Here is a 23496-nt window from a genome sequence, read left to right on the forward strand (position 1 = left end):
TTCATATCTAGGGCTTTACCTCTTCCCTAGACTTCACAACCTACATCTCAACTGCCGGTCTTCTCTTGAACTTGGAACAGGTGCTTTTTTTGTTTGTTTGTTTGGTTTTTTAGCATGAACATGTTAAAAAAGAAAAAAAGAAGGAAGGGGAAAAAAAAAACTGACTTTTCTCTCTAAAACTAGCCTTTCTCCTGCATCTCCCTAATCTGAATTTCTGCCAGTTGGCTGCTCTAAATCTAGGATTCATTCCTGATTCAGCTCTTTTACTCACCTCTCACCTCCAATCCTTAAGTAAATGGTTTTGTTTCTGTTGCCAAAATATATTTCAAAGTCTAATCTCTTCTCTACATTTCTATGTAACCATCCCAGTCCAAGCCGCCATAACTTTGACATGGCTGTTCTAATAATAGATTTCCTCCCTAATCTTCTTGCTTCTAGTTTTCTGCCACTTCCCAGGTAAAAGCCAGAGTGAGCTTCTAAAAAATTTTTTTAAATCCTTAAAATTTTCCAATGGTTCCCCATTGTACTTAGGCCCTGCATGATCTGGCCCCACCCAATCTCTCCCAATTCATCTATTACTATTCTTCCCTTTATTTATGATACCCCATGCAACCAAGCTTCTCATTTTTCTATCAAAACACCAAGCCAAAGCAAATTCCCATACCAGGGCTTCACATTTGCAGTTCCATACCAAGAAGAAGCCCTGATGGCACAGTGGTTAAGCACTCAGCTGCTAATCAAAAGGCCGGCGGTTCAAACCCACCAGTGACTCTGTGGGAGAAAGATGTGGTAGTCTGCTTCCGTAAAGATTACAGCCTAGGAAACCCTATGAGGTAGTTCTACTCTGTCCTATAGGGTCACTGTGAGTCAGAAAAGACTAGATGACAACAGGGTTTTGTTGGTTTTATACTTGGAAGGCTCTTAAATCTAGACACACTGAAGATCTCCGGATAAAATGTCACTTCCTCCTTTCATGTGTGTGTGTGTCTGTGTGGGTGTGTGTGTGATTAAAAACAGAACAAACAAACAAACGGTTGCCCTCCAGTCTATTCCAATTCATGGCAACCCCATGTGTGTCAGAATAGAACTGTGCTCCGTAGGTTTTTGGTTTTTTTTTTCCCAACCATCAGTGGCGTTTTATTTTGGGAGTTTATATGTATCACGCAGGTATTAATATCCTTCCTCTCACACCTACTTCTCCAACAAAACAAGATTAAAAAATTAACATATAAAAATATCTAGTTTCTCTAAAGTCTTAGGTTAAAAAAACCTTAAGGGGTGCCTTTCTCTTGTATGAGAATACTACTTTTTAAGGAGAATTCAGTCTGTTCACTACAGATTTCTATTTCTTCTGTGGGGGGAAATGGTCAATGCTTCTGTTTCCTTTAATAAATTCATTCCTCGATTATTATACATTATCATCCCCCACTTAACACTTCTTAGAAACTTGATTGTTGGATGCGTTTTCCATCGGCAAAATTTCAACGTGGCTTTGTGTGGTATGTCTAAGCGTCAGAAACAGCAGTGTTGATGCTCTGGTTTTGAGGGGAAATATACATAGAGATGCATAAACTCCCTGGTAGAACAACTATAGAAGACTGAAATAGGGTGTGCACAGATTCAAGAAGGCCGACAGATAAAACTTGGTTTTGAATTCTGTGGCTGTAGACCACCAAAGACTGCACTGAAGACCAAAATATCAATCTCCCCAGGAAGAAGTTTGGCTAGACACTGTGAACTAACAGGGATTCTGCTTCATTTTGTTCCAAGTATATCAGGGCAGACACACACAAGGTGGAGTAGCATGAGTCATTCACAGAAATATAACCTGTGTCCGAACATCATAGGCATTTCTATCAACCTAGGCACTGGAAAAGAGAAAAGAAGCATCCTGCTAAAATATAAAATACATTTCCATTTCTGGCTCACCTAAGACCCCAGGCTTCCTTAGCTATGTCATTTGAAAGGTCAAAATGAAGTTTACAGTTTGTGTCATTCTAGGTCATGTGGGAGTTGGTTCCTTGGTGCCTTCTCAGAGGCCCGAAAGACCTAGGTATGGCCGGTAAGGCAGCAAGTCTACTCAGAAGGGTATGCCTTAATGATCTTCACATTGTCCTCAAGGCAGTCCTGAGAGTTTGTTTCCACCATTCTCACTCAATTTACCATTCCTATGCACTTTTTTTTTTTTATGCACTGGCACACCCAGTCAAAAATGGTGTGTTTGCTGTCTAGCTACCGGGTTCCAGGCCAGGGTCACAAAGAACTGGCTACTGTTTATGTTGGTTTCACATGGGCCATTGCAAGAATTCCAGGCCCCATGATTCTCAAGCCTGGATGAAGTTCATCTTCAGACTGCTTTCCATAGATAAGCTGCACCGCCTCGAAGTGTTCCTGTTGGATCACCTCCCTGGATCATGAACTCTTTCATGATCCTGTGGAGTTTGGTGCCATTGTAGTAACCTGGTGGAGCCAACTCAGCAAAATTCTTACAGGTCTTTGGAGCATGCTTTCAGCACAACTCCAGCAAAATGATCCCCTTTCTGGTCTCCAAGTATATTTTAGGTGGCTGCCAGTGTTACTGGAATAAGGTTCTTGCCTTTCACTGGTCAAGAATGAGCAGGTAAGGCAAGTAGAGTTTTCCACACGAGCCAAGCTTTACTGAAGAGGCTTGCAAGCAGAGACAAGAAAGGCCTAAGCAATGCATATCCCCGTCTCACACAACAAAGGACTTGCCTGGGTTTTTAAAAGTTCTTGGGCAGGAAAAGATTCATGTTTATTCATAGGCATAGGCGGGGATATGTTAACTACGATGCGCATGCAGCAGCTTTCTAAGATGGCTTCTGTCCCAGAGGCCTCTGGGATTCATAGCAGGACTTATTATGGGGTGTTGCACCAGCACAGTCTCTCGCTCCCCAAATTCAATTCCCGGCTGCTGCTGCTGCTGCCCCTTGCTGCCCCTGGTGGAAGGTCACACAGCGGTCACAGGTGGATGTTCTGTGTATGTCCCTGGGGCTGGTTTTATCCAGCTGCTTCAGTAAGATAACGTTAAAGGAGTTTGCGGGCTATTTTCTGATACCCTGCCCCATTGTTCTGGAGAATGGTTTTGTTTCTGCGCCCTAGCCCATTTCGTGTTACTTTGTAGATTTGGGGGCCCTCTGTTCCCTGTCTTACCAGTAGTCTGGGGAAATCCCTGCCATAGCAAAACTGGGGCATCCTTTTCTAGCAATTGCTACTTACTTCTGGCATGGATTCACTGATCCCTGCCATTCAACCCTTTCATCCCAGGATTTGGGGGGGTTGGGGAACGAGGAAGAAGGACCTCTCCTCCTCAGGTCAGGAAGCTGGGGTGGGGGGTGAAAAGAGACAGGGCCCAAGGACAGAGTAAAATGCCATAAGATTTTCAGTAGTTGATTTTTCAGAAGTGGATTGCCAGGGTTTCCTTCCAGGAGCTTCTGGGTGGACTCAAAACTCCAACCTGTAGGTTAGTAGTGGAGTGCATTAATCATTTTCACCATCCAGAGATTCCATATAGAATACCCTCTTGTATTTAATCCTTTGGAGAAAGGTCTTATTAAAAGTCAGAGAAAAGTTAAGCAGTTTGCCCAGGTTCAGACAGTAAATGGAAGAGCTGGAATTCAAACTAGACAGTTTTGCTCCAGGGCTTGTGCTCTTCACCAGTATACATTATAACTCTTCTGACTGTATTATTAAGTAAATCCCTCCATTCTATCCCCAGATACTCTATCATTCTACTTTATTTTTCATAATGCTCATCGTTATTATACTAGCAAACCTCTAAAACCGAGGCAGTTGGCATAATAACATGAAGTCTGAATCAAAACTCCTTTTTGTTGCAGGCTTCTGCTTCTGCATTCCTGAGAATGTAAACTTGACTTCTTCCCATTCATATGTATATGGCCTTGGGCTTCCGGCTAGAGATCAGAAGGCCCTGGCCCCCTAACAATCACCTTGTTTAATCCACCTGGCTCATGTTCCAACCCATTCTTAGCAACTAAAAATGGAGGTGAGGAAGGCAGCTTAGACATTCTTAGTAAATAAGAGTGAGGGGTTAGGAATACTATTGTAGGAGAACAAGCTTACTCAAAATGTTTAGGAAGATGGTAATTGAAAACAGAGTTGATAGTGAGGTACCCATCTTGTGACCATGTGACCATCACACACTTCCCTTCGCCATCTTTACTATAAAACACACCTCTCCCTCCATCCTCTGGAGCATTGGTAGCTTCCTCTTTGCCCTGTGTTTCCCCAATTCATGAATTATATTACCCTCAATAAATCTTTAACAGAATGAGCGTTCTTACTCTAAGACATTATCTATCTGATATTATCTCTACTTGCTTATTTACTTGTTGAGTGTCGATTTCCACTTAGGATAAACAAGCTTCAAGACAGCACAGCTTGGGGCATTGTCTCTTTTCAACACCACTATATCCCCAGCACCTATACAAGTGCCTGGTACTTAACAGACTTTTGATATATACTTTTGGAGAAGGAGGAAAGGAAGATTGGAAAAGAAAAGGCTCTGTAATTGTACTGAATATTGATGATGCAAAGATGGATAAGATAAGAATTCCTGACTATGACTAGCTCACATTGGCCAGTCCTTAACATATGGTCACTGCAGTAGGTACTGTTTTCTTGTTGTTGTTGTTGTTCATGAATCTAAAATTTTATTCTTTATTCTCTTTTAAAAATTGGGAAAACCATTTTAAATATCTTATAGCCTATTTCTAAATTGGTGAGAAATGGTCGTATCACTTGAGGAAAAGTCCTAAGAGGGAGACATGCAGAGTAATTGTGTATAAAATAGGGAGGGAGCTTTTAAAAAATAGCTGTACATGTTTTCTCCTATCAAGTAATTTCTAACAAATGTATTGATTTGCACTAAGTTCAGTAGTTCAGGAACTAATGAAATTAAAAAAACTATGGTGGAACTAGCACCCTTGCATGAAATACTTACAGTGTAAAAACTCTTTAGTAGAGCAACTCTTTAGATTGACACTAATTCCATGGACTGGAAGGGAACACTTAAAAGGATAATGGTAAGGCAGTGAGGAAAGACAATCGAATGTGTATCTCAAAATAGAACAGTATTTTGATAGAACAAGTTGTATTTAAAAGAAGAAATAGAACAAGAATAAAATATAAGTTATTTTCAATTACAGATAATTGTTAACTACAGTGTAGTGTAGATTTGCTGGGCAGGAGTAGAAAAGCAAGGCTATACAGTGAAAGAAGACACTCATCTATGAAAAAGAAGAATACAAATGAATGAGCGCTTTGAAAGATTTATGTTCAAAGGAAGTTTTGCACTTATAAGAAATAACCTACCATGCATTAATTTAAAATAGAGAGCAAGGAAGCTTAAGCAGGACTAAGCCCAGGATTGTATTTAACCCATCATTGCCAAAACAAGAGTAACTAGGTGGCACCTGTGTAGGGAGTAAATGATGATAGCAATCATTCGAAATAAGCACTTGGTTACTAATGAATGACAGAGTAATGCTTTGATCATAATACTCATCAGCCAGAGTGGAACAAAAGGCAGGATTTGACTAGAATATTTGAACCTGCTGCTGTGGAAATCCTGGGTTGCAAACTCCCCTCACGTAAACACTTAATTTGCTGTTTTATTTGGCAGGCGGAGAAGAAGAGATCAGTTTGTCCCAGCAAAAGAATGAATTTTTATTTGTAAAAATTTTAAGTGTCGTAACATGTCTCATAACAAACCATCCAAATAATAACTGGAATAGGTTTGAAAGAAATGCCTAGAGTGTTATTTATAAATAATATGAAAATAATAGGAATATCTGTAGGGAATAGCAAACTGGGAAGCCCATTCACTCATTTGTTCACCAAATATTTATTGATGAGCTGCAATGTGCCATGCAGTGTCCTTGACCCTAGGGAGTTCGAGGTAGAGAAAACAAGCATTTAAACAAGCAATAAAGGACAAATGCATATATATGTATCTATATTTAAGTCTGTATTAGTAGTGGTGCCAGATTTCCTAGGCTTGAATCCATTCATTAATTGTGTGACCTTAGGCAAGTCAATTATCGTCTCTGGGCCTGTTTCCTTGTCTGTAAAATAAGGACAATAATAACAGATAGACATTGGGTTGTGGTAAAGATTAAATGAGTAAATCATGTAAACTATTTAAAAGAGTGCCTGAATCTAGCCTGAGACCAGAAGAACTAAACAGTGTCTGGCTACTACTATGGCTACTACTACGACCATTCTGACCAGGGACACAATAGAAGGTCTCAGATAGAAAGGGAGAAAAAAGTTGAACAAAACTCTAAAAAAAGGCCAGCCTTACTGAACTGATAGAGACTAGAGGAACCCCCAAAATTATTGCCCCAAGATACTCTTTGAGCTTGAAATTGAAGCCACTCTTGGTGGCAACCTTTCATCCCAATAACAAATTGGCTTATAAAATAGGTAATATCACCCATGAGTATTGTGTTCCCTTAAATAATCAACTATATAAGACCAAACGATCAACATTTACCCTAAAACAAAGATGAGAAGCTAAGGATGGGCAGGGAAGCTAGATTAATGGAAACAGAACAAACAGAATAGAAATAATGAGAATGTTGACATAGTGTGAAAAATGTAACAAGTGTCATGGAAAAATACTATAAAATTTTTAAATGGGAACCTAATTTGCTCTATGAGCTTTCACCTAAAACACAATATTTTACTGTTCCTAACACAAGGTATTACTCAAATGTTAGTTATTGTTATTTTTTTCAATAGATACAGGTGAAGTAAAACAATACATACAATATGTAGATATAAGATATTAAAGATATCCTTACATAAACAGAACTTAATTTAAAGAAAATGTTGGGATGCAATGCATCTATTCCAAACACACCACTCACATTCTCTATATAAGGACCTTATTAGAAATCCTATACATTTTAATAGAAAAAGCAAGATCCTTAAAAACTGCCATCTCAAACTGACTGAAGATACCACCATAAACATGAGTTAAATTAGTACTGAAAACAAAAGTGAAAAATAAACATTTTTAACACACAAATAATAAAGAAATTTACAGAATTTTGAGGGGGTTTATTGAATATATTGAAGAATATAATTATGATCATGTATTTACTTATTCAAATATATCTAGCATATTATTATCTTATGATGAAAATTTGATTTGTTTTTCTTTATTCTCTTTTTCATTTAAACATTCTACAAAGGTTTAAGTGTCTATTATGTACAAGGAATTATGTAGGCAATGTGGGCATGATAAAAATGTGTAAGATCCATCCACGTGTGAGCAGTTGATCTTTGACAAAGGCCCCAAAACAGTTATAAGGAGAAAAGACAGTCTTTTAACAAATGGTGCTGGCATAGCTGGATATACATCTACATAAAAATGGAAGAAGACCCATACCTCACTCCATGCACAAAAATCAGCTCAAAATGGATCAAAAACCTAAACTTAAAATCTGAAACAATAAAGATCATGGAAGAAAAAATAGGGACAATGTTAGGAACATGGCATAAACAGTATACAAAACATTACTAATAATGCAGAAGAAAAACTAGGTAACTGGGAGCTCCTAAAAATCAAACACCTATGCTCATCCAAAGACTTCACCAAAAGAGTAAAAAGATTACTACAGACTGGGAAGAAGGTTTTAGCTATGACATTTCCAATCAGCACCTGATTTCTAAAATCTACATGATACTGCAAAAACTCAACTGCAGAATGATGAATAACCCAGTTAAAAAATGGGCAAAAGATATGAACAGATGCTTCGCTGAAGTAGACATTCAGGCAGCTAACAGATACATGAGTTAATGCTCACCATCATTAGCCATTAGAGAACTGCAGATCAAAACTACAATGAGATTTCATCTCACTCCAACAAGGCTGGCGTTAACCCAAAAAACACAAAACAATAAATGTTGGAGAGGGTGTGGAGAGACTGGAACACTTCTACACTGCTGGTGGAAATGTAAAATGGTACAACCACTTTGGAAATCGATTTGGCGCTTCCTTAAAAAGCTAGTAATAGAATTACCATACGATCCAGCAATCCCACTCCTTGGAATATATCCTAGAGAAAGAAGAGCCTTTACATGAACAGATATATGCACACCCATGTTCATTGCAGCACTGTTTGCAATAGCCAAAAGATGGAAGCAACCAAGGTGCCTATCAACAGATGAATGGACAAATAAATTATGGTGTATTCACACAGTGGAATCGATAAAGAACAGTGATGAATCTGTGAAACATTTCATAACATGGAGGAATCTGGAAGGCACTATGCTGATTGAAAGTAGTCAGTTGCAAAAGGAAAAATATTGTATAAGACCACTATTATAAGAACTCAAGAAATAGTTTAAACAGTGAAGAAAATATTCTTTGATGGTTACGAGAGGGGGGAGGCTGGGAGGGTGGGAGAGGGCATTCACTAATTAGATAAGAGCTACTTTAGGTGACGGGAAAGACAACACACAATGCAGGCGAGGTCAGCACAACTGGACTAAACCAAAAGTAAAGAAGTTTCCGTAATAAACTGAATGCTTCGAAGGCCAGCGTAGCAGGGGCAGGGGTTTGAGGACCACGGTTTCAGGGGACATCTAAGTCAACTGGCATAATAAAATCTATTAAGAAAACATTCTGCATCCCACCTTGGAGAGAGGTATCTGGAGTCTGAAACCCTAGCAAGCCGCCATCTAAGATGCATCAATTGGTCTCAACCCACCTGGATCAAAGAAGAATGAAGAACACCAAGGACATAAGGTAATTACGAGCCCAAGAGACAGAAAGGGCCACATAAACCAGAGACTTTACATCAGCCTGAGACCAGAAGAGCTAGATGGCGACCAGCTACAACCGATGACTGCCCTGACAGGGAACACAACACAGAACTCCTGAGGCAGCAGGAGACCAGTGGCATGCAGACCCCAAATTCTCATAAAAAGACCAGACTTAATGGTGTGATTGAGACTAGAAGGATCCCGGTGGTCATGGCCCCCAGATCTTCTGTTGGCCCAGGACAGAAACCATTCCCAAATCCAACTCTTCAGACAGGGGTTGGACTGGACAATGGATTGGAGAGGGATGCTGGTGAGGAGTGAGTTTCTTAGATCGGGTGGACACTTGAGACTATGTTGTCATCTCCTCCCTGGAGGGGAGATGAGAGAGTAGAGGGGGTTAGAAGCTGGCAAAATGGACATGAAAAGAGAGAGTGGAGGGAGGGAGCAGGCTGTCTCATTAGGGGAGAGCAATTGGGAGTATGTAGCAAGGAGTATATAAGTTTCTGTGTGAGAGACTGACTTGATTTGTAAACTTTCACTTAAAGCACAAAAAAATTTTTAAAAATGTCTAAGACACATTCTTTCTTCTCAAGGAATTGACAGTCTAGGAGGGGAGCACACATTTCCGAAATTAAAAAACGTGGGAATTTATTTTTATTTCGTTTATTTCTTTATTACTATATGACGTTTTATATTTTGGAACCCAGGTTATACTGGATTTGAGTGTCTTCACTAATTAGCTAACATATACTAGCATATCTACTCAGTTCTTTCTCTTATTTTCACTATCAACTACCCTTCAGAAAGCTCAGGTTCTCTGTAGCCTGTGTTTCCCTGTTTGCACTTGTGCCTCTATCCTCAGATACTTTCAAAAGTAGTCATCTATCTCTTTGTTTGCCTTCTCAGCTAAAGTCTTTTCTTTGAGTAGCTAACCTTTCTGAAGCTTTATTGAGCAGAGGTGGTTCAATCTTCCACATCTCACACACTATGAGGTTCAGGAATTAAGTTAAAAATCTTATGATTCCCATTGCTGCTTCCAGACCATTATTGGGGAAATTCTACAAATCCTTTGATGTTCAAATCATCCTGCCTATATTAAACTCTGCCATTCATTGTTGCCATTTACTGCCTCACTTTTCCCATCAATGAAGGCTCTGTGCCCTTTCCCCAAAAACTTTTGCTACCATTTTATGATCAGCATCAATATCTACATGAACAAACTATCCAATAACTTAGACTCAGAGTTCCTTAACTTATTCTCTCCACTTCAGTAACCTCTGCATAGCTATGACAAGGCTTACTCATCACTCAAAACTGCTCCACTTTTGAAATTTTCAGCTCCAATATGCCGTTCTCTGGTGATAGCCATCTACCCTTCCAGCTCTCTCAACACTTACTTTCAATACAAGTGTTCTTCAAGGTCTCCAATTTCTCAACTTTATCCTTGACATTTTGACAATGTCTTTCTCCACTTTTATGGTTTTCTGTCCTTCTTATGCAGCCTACACATTTGGTGGATGACATCAATCGCACTTCTGCCAGCGCTCTCCATATTCCTTTATTCTTCCAAAACATATATCTTTTACATCTCCAAACTTCTGATTATTTCAACCATCTGACCTCTCTTTTCCTAGCCACTAGCTGCCAAGTTCCACTCAAGAAAATTGAATCTTGCTATATATTGGAAGCTCAACCAATCTGTGGTTCTCAACTAGGATCCTTAGCCCTCTTCAGCAAACAGTAACTTCTTCTGTTTCCTACCATAATTTCCCACTCCAAACCTTTATTTTTATCCTCTGTCCCCCCTCCCAATTCCTTCCGTCACTCAACAAATGACCTTGTCTTCAACATCACAGAATAAATTGAACCTACTATACATGAATTTCCCTGATTCTTTACCACACTTTCATTAACCCATTTATCCTCCATTTCCATGTTCTCAAAGAAAGAGCTGTTCTTCCGTTCAAGGCTAATTCTGCCATCTACGCTTTTAATTGATTCCATCACTTTCAAATTCCACAACCTTATTGTTCTTATTATACACCTTTATCCTCTCCCTCAGTACCAGCTTCTTACAACCTAAAAACAGGTCAAACTCTCATTTAAAAAGATTCTCAGGTCCTTCAGAATCTCACTAGCTATCATCTTCTCTAGCATTCTTCTTCCTGTCATTGCCAAACCCCTTGTAAAACAAAACAAAAATAAACAAAAAGATATATCTTTAATTGTTTCTTTCTTTCTTTCCATTTACTTCTCTACCCATCTGCCTCAACTGCTCCACTGAAAATGGTTCTGATACAGATCACCAGCGTCAGTCAGATTCCTGGCAAGAAACAGAGCACGGGCTAAAAAACAGTGATTGAATGGAGTTTAATGAAGTGACTATTTACAAGGGTGTAGGCAGTGTTCACAGGAGCCTGGTGGTACAGTGGTTAAGCATTTGTCTACTCCATGTGAGAAAAGTGTGGCAGCCTGCTTCCATAAAGATTACAATCATGGAAACCGTATGGGGCAGTTCTACTCTGTCCTGTAGGGTTGTTATGAGTCAGAATTGACTCAATAGCAATGGGTTTGGTTTTTGGTTTTAGGGAGGGTTCAAAATACTAACAAGGAATGCTGAAGCACTACAGGGTGAATAATAGGTGGAAGTGACAACTGCCACAGGCCTTGATGGGACAATAAACTAGTTAGACCTGTAACTCCAGAAAAGAGCTGCCCAATAGGAGCTTTAGGTTTTGGGAGAGAAAGGCTGTCCCTGCCAATCCACAGCCCAGCAGAGAAAGAGTTACGGAAATGAATATCCTGAGCTCTCTCTCTTCCTGCCCTCCTATCTCTTTTCAGTGCTTCCCATTGTCAACCCACCAAAGCCAAAAGGCAAAGGAGTTTTGTTGATAAGGTCTATTAAGCCAACTTTTCTGGCATAAAGTAGGATGGAGAAGAATAGAAAGTGGATTTGGGGGGGCAAATGGAGAATATCAAACAAAACTTCCTAACACCTGTAGTGCAGGCTCTACAGCCTAGAATGGACTCTACAGCCTAGAATGGACTCTACAGCCTAGAATGGACTCTACAGTCCTCACCTTAATTTTTTTTGGTGGGGGGCTCCACTGAATGCCAATGGCCACTCCCAAACAGAAACTCCTTCCTCACTTGTTTTTCACAACACCACTCTCTAGATTCTCCTCTGCTTCTGTGAGCATTCTTTCAGTCTTGTCTTTTGGCCTTTCTTCCTTAGCATGCATGGTCCTTCTATATTGGTATTTTCTTTAATTAATTTCTCCCTCATTCCTCTCCTTTGGATTCTGTTATTCCTTCTAATGGCTTCAGCTATTACCTTTACTGAAGTTTCTGAACCAGATAATTCTTTGTTGTGGGACACTGTCCTGTACATCAGAGAGTGTTTAGCAGCATTTCTCCCTAGCTTCTATTCACTAGATGCCGGTAGTGCAACTCCCCCACTGAGATGACTAAAACTGCCTCCAGATATTGCCACGTGTCCCCTGGAAGGCAAAATCACTCCCAGTTAAGAACTATTTACCTCTCTATATAAAATATACTCAGTCTCCTGAGTTCCACATAAATTACTCTTTATTCCTCACTGGACCACTGCAATCGTTCCTAACCGAGTCTCATCTTTCCCAGTCTTCACACTGACACCAGAATTATCTACGAATAAAAATTGTGGGTGGCTGAGGCAATCCCATGGCTGCCAGGCCATGCAGTTGAAAGTCTTCTGGGAACATCTGTGAGATGAATGAAAGGAAGTAGAATGGAAAAATTCTTGTCTCACACTCTGAAAAACAACTGGGGCTATTGACTCTCTTTTGATGACCTGTGGCTTGTGGGAGTGAAGTAGCAGTGCGTCAAAATATTTAACTCCCATTGCTAGGAAAAGATATTCTAAGAATGATCAATAGAAATCTTTTTTTAGTCAATTCTTAAGAATTTGGTCTATAACTGAAGTTTTGAAAATGAAAATATTATAAAGACTATTATGCTACTGACATGAATTTAGATAAAGATATGCAGGTTTAATGACTAAACAGTTATTATTTTTTACAGCAATTAGTCTTGACAGATTTTGGTAGAGTATGTATATATATAATCACCATTTCTAACTATTTTTCAAGATAGGTGCACCTTCAATGACCCTTATGCCTTTAACGATAGGAAGATTTTAAAAAGTTATTTAAGAGCAAATACATTTGTCTCATGGACAAGTGTATTGTACTCCCTGTTATAACAATAAAGTACTTCACAAACAAGCTAAAGATTAAATTCCTAAATCATATATAAAGGCCAAATGCTATATATGCCGTGAATACTAAAGAGTTCATAAAGGCGATAGCATCCATACCTTGAAATAGTAGCGTTGAAGGGCCCAAATGACATAAAAAAATTTTTTTTTCATTTTTATAATTTTTTTATAATATATAATTATTTCACATACATTATCTCATTTGATTCTCAAAATTGCCCCTTGAGTTAGCCAGAGCAATGATTTTAATGTCTTCTTCAAGGATGGAGAAATTGAAGTGTTTGTGGTTAGTTGACTTGTCCAGGTTTATACAGCTAGCAGGGTTTGAACTTTAACTTGGGCCGAGTTCCCATGCTTTTCACATTACGTCATGCTTTTTACCTAGCAGTCTCCCAAACAAAGAAGGCAGTAACAACCAAATTCGGGATTCTCTAAGATTAGATGGTCTGTATTAATATATTTCAGGTCCATATTACTTGGATCCACAATCAACAGCCATGGAAGCAGCAGTCAAGAAATCAAAAGACACATTGCATTGGGCGAATCTGCTGCAAAGGACCTCTTTAAAGTGTTGAAGAGCAAAGATGTCACCTTGAAGACTAAGGTGCGCCTGACCCAAGCCATGGTATTTTCAATCACATCATATGCGTGTGAGAGCTGGACAATGAACAAGGAAGACCGAAGAAGAGTTGACGCCTTTGAATAGTGGTGTTGGCGAAGAATATTGAATATACCATGGACTGCCAAAAGAATGAACAAATCTGTCTTGGAAGAAGTGCGGCCAGAATGCTCCTTAGAGGCAAGGATGGAGAGACTGCGTCTTACATACTTTGGACATGTTGTGAAGAGGGATCAGTCCCTGGAGAAGGACATCATGCTTGGCAGAGTACAGGGTCAGCGGAAAAGAGGAAGACCCTCAACGAGGTGGATTGACACAGTGGCTGCAACAATGAGCTCAAGCATAACAACGATTGTGAGGATGGCACAGGACTGGGCAGTGTTTCGTTCTGTTGTGCATAGGATCGCTATGAGTCGGAACCAACTCGACGGCACCTAAAAACAACAACAACACATCAATTCTGTCAAAAAAAAAAAAGTTACTTGGAATCTAGAGAAAGCTTCAGTAAGTCTCACAATGCCATCAGCTAATGCAGTGGCTCTGGATCTGGCAGAGGTGGCAAAGCTCAGTATACTCAGTTTTTAATGATGGATTTTCCTTATTTGGGCAATAGCATTTAAGAAAATCATTAAACTTTATTTTTACTTGAGGCTCTCAGCTAGACTATCAAAGTCTATGCATCTTCTAGAGTTTTTAAAATTTATTTATTTGTTTATTTGCCACAATATGGGGAAAATGTTTTTTAAAAATTAGTCTTTCATAAACCCAGGTGTTGTGCTGTAGGCTATTTTATCTCTCAAAGTGTTCACTCCCAATCCCTGAACATATTAGCTTGATTTAAACATGTCATCTCAAAAACAATTCATTTTTAGAGATTTACATTTATTCATTGCTGACAACACAAAATTATCTCCCCACCAGGTTCTTGTTCTAATAAATTAGATGCACTTTCAACAGACAATGCTAACCAAAAGGTCAGCAGTTCAAATCCACCAGCCGCTCCTTGGAAACCCTATGGGGCAGTTCTACTCTGTCCTATAGGGTTGCTATGAGTCGGAATCGAGTTGATGGCAACGGTATTTTTTTAGGTAACTTTTATTTCAGAGACATACATAATAAAATGAATAAGTCCCACAGAAGTTTAGAAGAATAAGACCATATCTGTAGTTTACAATTACCTTTTATCAAAAATAATACAGGAGATACTATTTGTGCCCGTCATTTTTCCTCCAGTGTACTTTTTCCCTACTCCGTACATTTCAGGAGAAAGGGAGTTTTGGGTTTTATTTTGTTGTTACTTTTGTTTTGGTGAGGGAATGTGGGAAGCTTTTTAAATCTCTATTTGGCTTATCCTGAGGAGGCAGGAGTGGATTTCTATTTGAAACCAAATTAATTTTACAACACTTCTTAGTTGCTGGATGAAAATGTACAAGTAGAAATAAGACCAAATACAAAAATAAGTCACCAGAAATATAAATGATTTAACGCAATAGTTAGTAGTTAAAAGACACATATTGTCAAATTAGACTTTTTTTAAAAGCCAGGTACTGGTTATGTAAAAGAGACACACTTAAAGTATTAAGACACGGAAACGGAAGTAAGATGATAGGGAAAGACTTATCAAGAAAATATGATTTTAAAAAAATCAAGAACTGCTAAATTGATATCACACAAATAACATAAACAGAAAGCATTATTAGTTATAGAAATGGTATGACATAATAATAAAATGGTACATTTCACCAGGAAGATCTAAAAATTCTAAGTGTATATAAAAAAAAAAGTGTATACACACCTAATAAAATGCCACAAAACATACACAATAAAATTTGATAGAATATAGGGAGGAATTAACAAATTTACCATCTGAGATTTTAGCACAGTCCTCTCAATCCTTGACAGATGGAGCAACAACAAATCAGTGTCCGTATAGATATATGCCATGGTTCACGGTATTTGTATTACTTTTTTTCTCATCCTTGTAACTTATCAACTACTGACATTCTAATTGTTCTCTCTCGTTTATCAAAAATTGGACTCACTCGTTCCTCCTTAATGCTTCAAATCCTATCATCATGTTAGTTATTTCATTATTATAGCAGACAACCCATCTGTAATCTGGTCTCTCTGACCTTCTCATCTCTTGACCTCCAATGACCTTCTACTTCACCTCAGCCACTCACTTCCATTGTTATAATCTACGTTTTCTACCTCCCCAAATCACTATTCCAAGCATCCTTATTTCTGATCACAACCATCTTTCCTTATACTTATTGTTGACTACTGCCAAAATCTTGATTCTTTGACCTCTTATAGGCCTTCACTCCATTGGCTCCTTTACATTACCTTTACAATTCATCAAAACACTCTCCCTCTCTCCTTCCCTTCTGTTACTCTTTCCCTCTCCACTTTCTTTCTTATTCAGCTTACATTTTGTGGTCTGTCATTTAAATAATACTCTTTTTTTCTTGCCAATACCTTAAATTTCCTAGTCCTTTTTTGCTTTCAACTCACCTGTTAGGTAAAACTCCCTAATACTTTTCTATTCCTGAATCTGAGAAGACAAAGACTCCTGGGGTGGGGGAAGGAGGAATCACACAATTTCATTCATTTATGCTTACTGAAATGGAGCTTTAGCACTGTCTGGCAATCTCACTAGGTCTCAAATTGATCTTGCATTATTTGCAACGTTTCTTCCAGATCTTCTTTATTCTCTTTCATTATCCTTAGCAGATGACTTTGCCAACTCCCAAACCTACAAGCCTGTATATATCTGCACCGATTTTCTTTTCCCTCTGGGCAACTATATTAGAAGAGGTATTCCTTCTTCTAACTAAGGCCTATAGCCTCCTATGCTTTAGAGTCTATCCCCTCAGGAAATTTATGCTCATGTGTTACTTCTGTACAGTCATCTCTTCTTGCTTCTACATACTGAATCATTCCCTCTCATCAATGTCTTTTCCCTTAGTATGTACATTCCGTAATAATCACTAGGTTTAGCAAGTTACTTTCCTAAGCCTCAGTTTCTGAATTATTAAAAAAGACATAATAAAAATAAAAATTCTTTATAAATTATAAACCCAGACCCAGTGCTGTTGAGTCGATTCCGACTCATAGCGACCCTATGGGGCAGAGTAGAACTGCCCCGTAGAGTTTCCAAGGAGGGCCTGGCGGATTTGAACTGCCGACCCTTGGGTTAGCAGCTATAGCATTTAACCACTACACCAAAAAAGCAGTATATAATAAGAGTTAGTTTAATGTCATTAGAATTTATTTCAGCCTAAAGATGAAATGAACTAAGTGACTTCCAAAGGTTTTATTGTTACTTATTTTGCAGACCTAGCAACATAACTCAATTTTCCAGTTATGATCTATTATTTCATTTAAAAACAAAAAAACTAGAAAATATTTTAGTAGTGCTAATTTGAAAGCATAGAAAAAAACTAAAAAACTATGTTCAATTATTTTTGCTTAGACATAGATATTACTAAGCATCTTAGCTCATTGACATTCAGAATTTTAATCACAAGGATAGGCTTCTTATATCTCCACAACTAAATTGGATTTGACTAAAATAGAATCTAAGGCCTGATTAAACTACCTTCATCCTGATTATGAAATTCCCCTTCACAATTCTGTAAACAAAATATCTCCTTAGCAAACTAAACAAACTGAATAAATTGAGTGAAGGATGTTTTTAATAAAAGATCAAGTTTTTTAATTAAGAATTTTTGTGTATATATCTGGCTACTACCACCAACTGCTCTAACAGGCATCACAGTAGAGGGTCCTGGACAGAGCTGGAGAAAAATGTAGAACAAAATTCTAATTCACAAAAAAGAAGACCAGACTTGCTGGTCTGACAGAGACTGGAGAAACCCTGAGAGTATGACCCCCAGACACACTTTCAGCTCAGTGCTCCTGAGGCGCACCCATAAAAAAAAAAAAAAAAAAAAGAGAGAGACTAAATGGGCACATCAGCCCAGGGGCGAGGATAAAAAGGCAGGAGTGGACAGGAAAGCTGGTAATGGGGAACCCAACGTCAAGAAGAGGAAACTGTTGACATGTCGTGGGATTGGCAATCAATGTCACAAAACAATAGGTGTATTGTTTAATGAGAAACAAGTTTGCTCTGTAAACCTCCATCAAAGGTACAATAAAAAAATTTTCTTTTTGTATGTAGCTCTTTTGGGATCATAATTTCAGAAGTTCCATAGTATAGTATAAAATCTAGCTTCATCTACAAAATACTTTTACAAAGAAGAAAAAAAGTGGGAATATCTATTTTTGATTATTGAGAAAGAGATGTTATTTACCCACATTTCTACTCTTCCTAATAACATGCCTTTGGGGACAATACTAAATGCGCACTTCAGTGGTATCCATCAAATTCAGATCAAGTCAACAAATCTTTGCCCTGCTTATACCACAGGAGACTTGTAACTATCCAATGAGATAATGTATAGAGGACACTAGAAATGGCAGAAACAAAACAAAACAGAACCACAAACCAGTTGCTGTCTATTCCAACTCATGGCAGCCAATGTGTGTCACAGGAGAACTGCACTGCACAGGGTTTTCAATGGCTGTGATCTTTTGGAAGTAGATCACCAGGCCCTTCTTCCGAGGTGCCTGTGGGTGAGCTCCAACACCCAAACTTTCAGTTAGTAGCTGAGTGCTTAACTGTGTGCACGATCCAGGGACTCCTAGAAACGGCATATGGAGAGGCAAAAAAAAACCTCCACTTTTATCCTTTGCCCTTAACAACTAATATACCAAAATCTACAATGTTAATTTTCCTCTTAATAGGCTATGAATTTTATGAGACCTCATGGACTACCTTTGGTGGATCTTAACATACTTTCTATTTTCAATATGATTATTTATTAGGTTCAAGTCAGAAATCATGTACAATTTACTAGATACCTGTGGTTCACTGACTAACTTACACAGGCAGTCCCCGCATTATGAACGAGTTCTGTACCTAAGTCTGTCTGTAAGTTGAGTTTGTACATAGGTTGGAACAGTTAGGTACAGTTCATATCTAACATCGGCTAGTCAAATATTTGTTTTAGTATATATTATACCATTCTATACATAAAAAACATTAAAGAAACATTTCCAGATACACTAAAACATCTTTAACATAAAATACAGTAATAATAATAATACTGTTTTGATGGGCATCACAGAGTATTGCCCGTTTGCTATCAGGAACCACTGTATGTACCTCAAGTTATTTAATACAATAAGTTTTACAGGAGCTGGTCCATAACTACAGGTTGTATGTAAGTCAGATGTTCATGACCCAGGGACTGTCTGTATTTGGACAAATGTTTTACCTAAGAATCAACAAACATAACAATCAGTGTAATAGAACTTGACTATCCCCAACTGTTTTGGTAGTGTAGCGTTTTAGGAGTAGTGCAGTCTACCCACAGAATTGTAGGAATTAATAAAATGGTTGTTTTAAGCCACTAAATTTTGAATTTGTTATGGAGCAATTGATAACCAATATAGAAACTGGTGCTAGAAACAGGGTGCTACTGGGCCAAAACCCAAAACATGCACTTTTAACTTTGGAACTGGGCACATGTTGGAGGCCTCTGAGCCTTCAGGAAACATTGGAGGCTGTAATAACAATGAGTAAGTTGTTACTGAAAGGCAACCCTTATTATGAAAGGCAACATTTTTACCTGCAGTAAAAACATATAACATCAGGGTAAAACCAAGGATATAACTGTAGTATCATCTATGACTTCAGAAATATTTATGGCAGAGCCTTGCAGAGCTCTTACTTAGACCAAAAGACTTGTAAGAATCTTATGGGCATGCTTTTTAGACATTTCAGCTAGATAATGGTGTATCTAAGATTCTTCAGGATGTTGTCCTTCAGCTCCTTAGATCTCAGCCCAAAGTAAAGACAGGCCAGTTTTGAAGAGGTTTGTGGTTCTGTCTTTTGTTTAATAGAGTAAATTATAAGGTTACTCAAAGTAAGCATAAGAAATTTTTAAAGACATTACATCATCTTACACTAAAAGGGACAGAGTTCAAAATGAAGAGGCTTAGGTTCCTTCCACCTCCTAAAATCAGGAAGCAGATTGAGAAAGCTACTCAGATGCAAGCATAAGCCATTTCTCATGGACAGGAATGACTCAGAGTGAGAGTCAAAGAAGGGAAGAAACAAGAGTTCAGAAACACTCTCAGAAGCAGAATTAGTCTTTAATCAACATATATTCCCTGCCTCTAGAATCATGGGAAATTAGAGACATGTGCTCAACTGCAGTTCAGAATTGCTATGTACCATTCACTGCTATGTACCTGTCATTGTCCTTCTTTTTGGACATGAGTATTTATGGCCTGTCTCATCATTGTATGCTGGATGAGTAAGGGAAGAAAATTTCCCTACGCATCTTCAGATAGAAAGGAACTGCAGTGTCATGGAATTGTGTCCCTCTAAATATATGTATATCAATTTGGCTAGGCCACGATTCCCAGTATTGTGTGATTGTCCAGGATTTTGTCATCTGATGTGATTTTCATAGCTATATGATATTATTGAGGTGGGATAGGCGGCAGTTATGTTAATGAGGCAGGACTCAGTCTACAAGATTGGATTGGGTCTTGGATCTGGGGTTCCTGGGTGGAGAAGCTCCTAGTCCAGGGGACGACTGATGGCAAGAACCTTCCTCCTGACCCAACAGAGAAGGCCTTCCCCTGGAGCTGATGCCCTGAATTTGGACTTCCAGTGTACTAGGCTGTGAGAGAATAAACTTTGTTTGTTAAAGCCATGTGTTACATGGCTTGCGTTACAGCAGCACTAGATGACTAAGACATACAGTAAAGGTGCCTCACATGTACTCAAAACAGATTTAGATGACCAGATCCTGGACTTGACCCTGAACCTGATGCAATATTGAAATGTGACTTTGTCTTAGCAAGTGGCAAGTGTTTAAGTGTATTTCCTACGCAAGGGACATACATTGTTGTGGTCAGAGGGCACATAATGGTATCTAATCTCCAAAATGGCTCCCATCAATTCCTTCCTTCCTTGTGTACACATGCTTCTCTCCCATGGAGAAGTTTCCCTCTCTTCCCTCTTTCATTTTTAATTTAGGCTGGCTCTGTGATTACCTTGACCAATAAATGCACCCAAGTGATGTTCTGAGACTTTCAAGACAGGACCTTATGAGGACGCACAGCTCCACTTCCCTCTTCTTGAAATATCAGCTCTTGGGACACTACTTCTTCGAATCTCAGCCATACTGATAGGAAGAAGCTCAAACCACATGGAGAAGACACATAAAAGAAGAACGGAGGTGTGAAAGCCAAGCCAGCATCAACTGCCAACCAAGTATGAGTGAGCTATCTTGAATGTTTCAAGCCCAATCAAGCCTGGATAACTGCAATTCCAGCCAACATCAGGTTGAGTAGAATAACTGCACAGCTGATCCCTGTCACCTTACAGAACTGCTAGAAAAATGAAATGGTTGTTCTTATAAGCCAGGAAATTTTGGGGTGATTACTCAACAAAAGACAACCAAACCAATATATATGTTAATGCCATTAAGTAAATAAAATGATTAAGAAAATCATTACTCAAGAATTTATTGTTGGGTGTCATCAAGGTGGTTCCTATGTACAACAGAAACACTGCCCAGTCCTGTGCTATCCTCACAATCCTTGCTACGTCTGAGCCCACTGTTGCAGCCACTGCGTCAATTCACCTCATTGAAGGTCTTCTCCTTTTTGCTGACCCTCTATTCTACCAAACTGAGGTTTTTCTCCAGGGACTGCTTCTCCTGATAATATGTCCAACGTATGTGAGACAAAGTCTCACTATCCTCACTTCTAAGGAGCTTTCCGGTTTTACTTCTTCCAAGACAGATTTGTTCATTCTTTTGGCAGTCCATGGTATATTCAATATTCTTTGCCAACACCATAATTCAAAGACATCAATTCTTCTTCAGACTTCCTTATTCATTGTCCAGCTTTCCCATGCATATGAGGTGACTGAAAACGGCATAGCTTGGGTCAGGTGCATGTTAGTCCTCAAAGTGACATCTTTGCTTTTTAACACCGTAAAGAGGTCTTTTGCAGATTTGCCCAATGCAACATGTCATCTGATTTCTCGACTGCTGCTTCCATGGGCATTTACTGTAGATTCAAGTAAAATTAAATCCTTGACAACTTCAATCTTTCCTCCATTTATCGTGATGTTTCTTATTGGTCCAGTTGAGAAGAGTTTTGTTTTCTTTATGTTGAGGTGTAATCCATACTGAAGGCTGTAGTCTTTAATCTTCATCAGGAAATGCTTAAAATCCTTTGTTTTCAGCAAGCAAGGTTACATCATCTGCATATTGTAGGCTGTTAACAAGTTTTCCTCCACTCCTGATGCCGTGTTATTCATATAGTCCAGCTTCTTGGATTATTTGCTCAGCATATCAACTGAATAAGTATGGTGAAAGGATAAACCCTAACGCACACCTTTCCTGATTTTAAACCACTCGGGATCCCCTTGTTCTGTTCGAACACCTCTTGGTCTATGGACTGGTTGGGCATGAGCACAATTAAGTGTTCTGGAAAGCCCATTCTTTGCAATGTTATTCATAATTTGTTGTGATTCACACAGTTGAATGCCTTTGCATAGTCAATGAGACACAGGTAAACATTCTTCTGGTATTCTCTGCTTTCAATCAAGATCCATCTAACATGAGCAATGATAGCCCTTGCTCCATATCCTATTCTGAATATGGCTTGAAATTTTGGCAGTTCCCTGTCAATGTACAGCTGCAATCATTCTTGAATTATCTTCAACAAAATTTTACTCATGTGATATTAATGATATTGATAATTTTCAAATTCTGTTTGGATCATTTTTCTTTGGAATGAGCACAAATACAGATCTCTTCTACTCAGCTGGCCAGGTAGCTATCTTTCAAATTTCTTGCCATAGACTAGTGAGCACTTCCAGGGTTGCATTTGTTAGTTGAAACATTTCAATTAGTATTCTCCAATTCCTGGAGCCTTGTTTTTCAACAATGCCTTCAGTGCAGCTTGGGCTTCTTCCTTTAGTACCATAGGTTCTTGATCCTATGCTACCTCCTGAAACGGTTGAATGTCAATGAAGTCTTTTTGGTGCAATGACTCTGTATTCCTTCCATCTTCTTTTGATGCTTCCTGCATCATTCAACATTTTGCCCATAGAATCATTCAATATTGCCACTCAAGGCTTGAATTTTTTTCTTCAGTTCTTTCAGTTTGAGAAATGCTGACCATGTTCTTCCCTCTTGGTTTTCTAACTCCAGGTCTTTGCACATTTCGTTAAAATACTTTTCTTTGCCTTCTTGAGCTGCCTTTTGAAATCTTCAGTTCATTTACTTTGTCATTTTTTCTTTTTGTTTTACCTATGCGAGTTCAAGAGCAAGTTTCAGAGTCTCTTCTGACATCCATTTTAGTCTTTTCTTTCTTTCCTACCTTTTTAATGACCTCTTGCTTTCTTCATGTATGATGGCCTTGATGTGATCCCACAACTCATCTGGTCTTCCAGTCATTAGTGTTCAATGAATCAAATCTACTTTTGAGATGATCTCTCAATTTAGGTGCCATATCCTTAAGGTTGTATCTTGGCTCTTGTAGACGTCTTTTAATTTTCTTCAGGTTCAACTTAACCTGCATATTAAGCAACTGATGGTCTGTTCCGCAGCCCGCCGCTGGCATTTTTCTAATGATATTGAGCTTCGCCATTGTCTCTTTCCACAGAAGTAGTCAATTTGATTCCTGTGTATTCCATCTGGCAAGGTCC

General features: G+C 38.7%; 1 pseudogene; it reads right to left on the bottom strand.

Annotated features, from left to right (window-relative positions):
• Positions 1-1215: 1215 nt before the first annotated feature.
• Positions 1216-23438, bottom strand: LOC100658771 (peptidyl-prolyl cis-trans isomerase-like 1; annotated as a pseudogene).
• Positions 23439-23496: the final 58 nt, after the last annotated feature.

Source organism: Loxodonta africana, chromosome 25 (genome assembly GCF_030014295.1).
Source record: "Loxodonta africana isolate mLoxAfr1 chromosome 25, mLoxAfr1.hap2, whole genome shotgun sequence".
Lineage (NCBI taxonomy): Eukaryota > Metazoa > Chordata > Mammalia > Proboscidea > Elephantidae > Loxodonta > Loxodonta africana.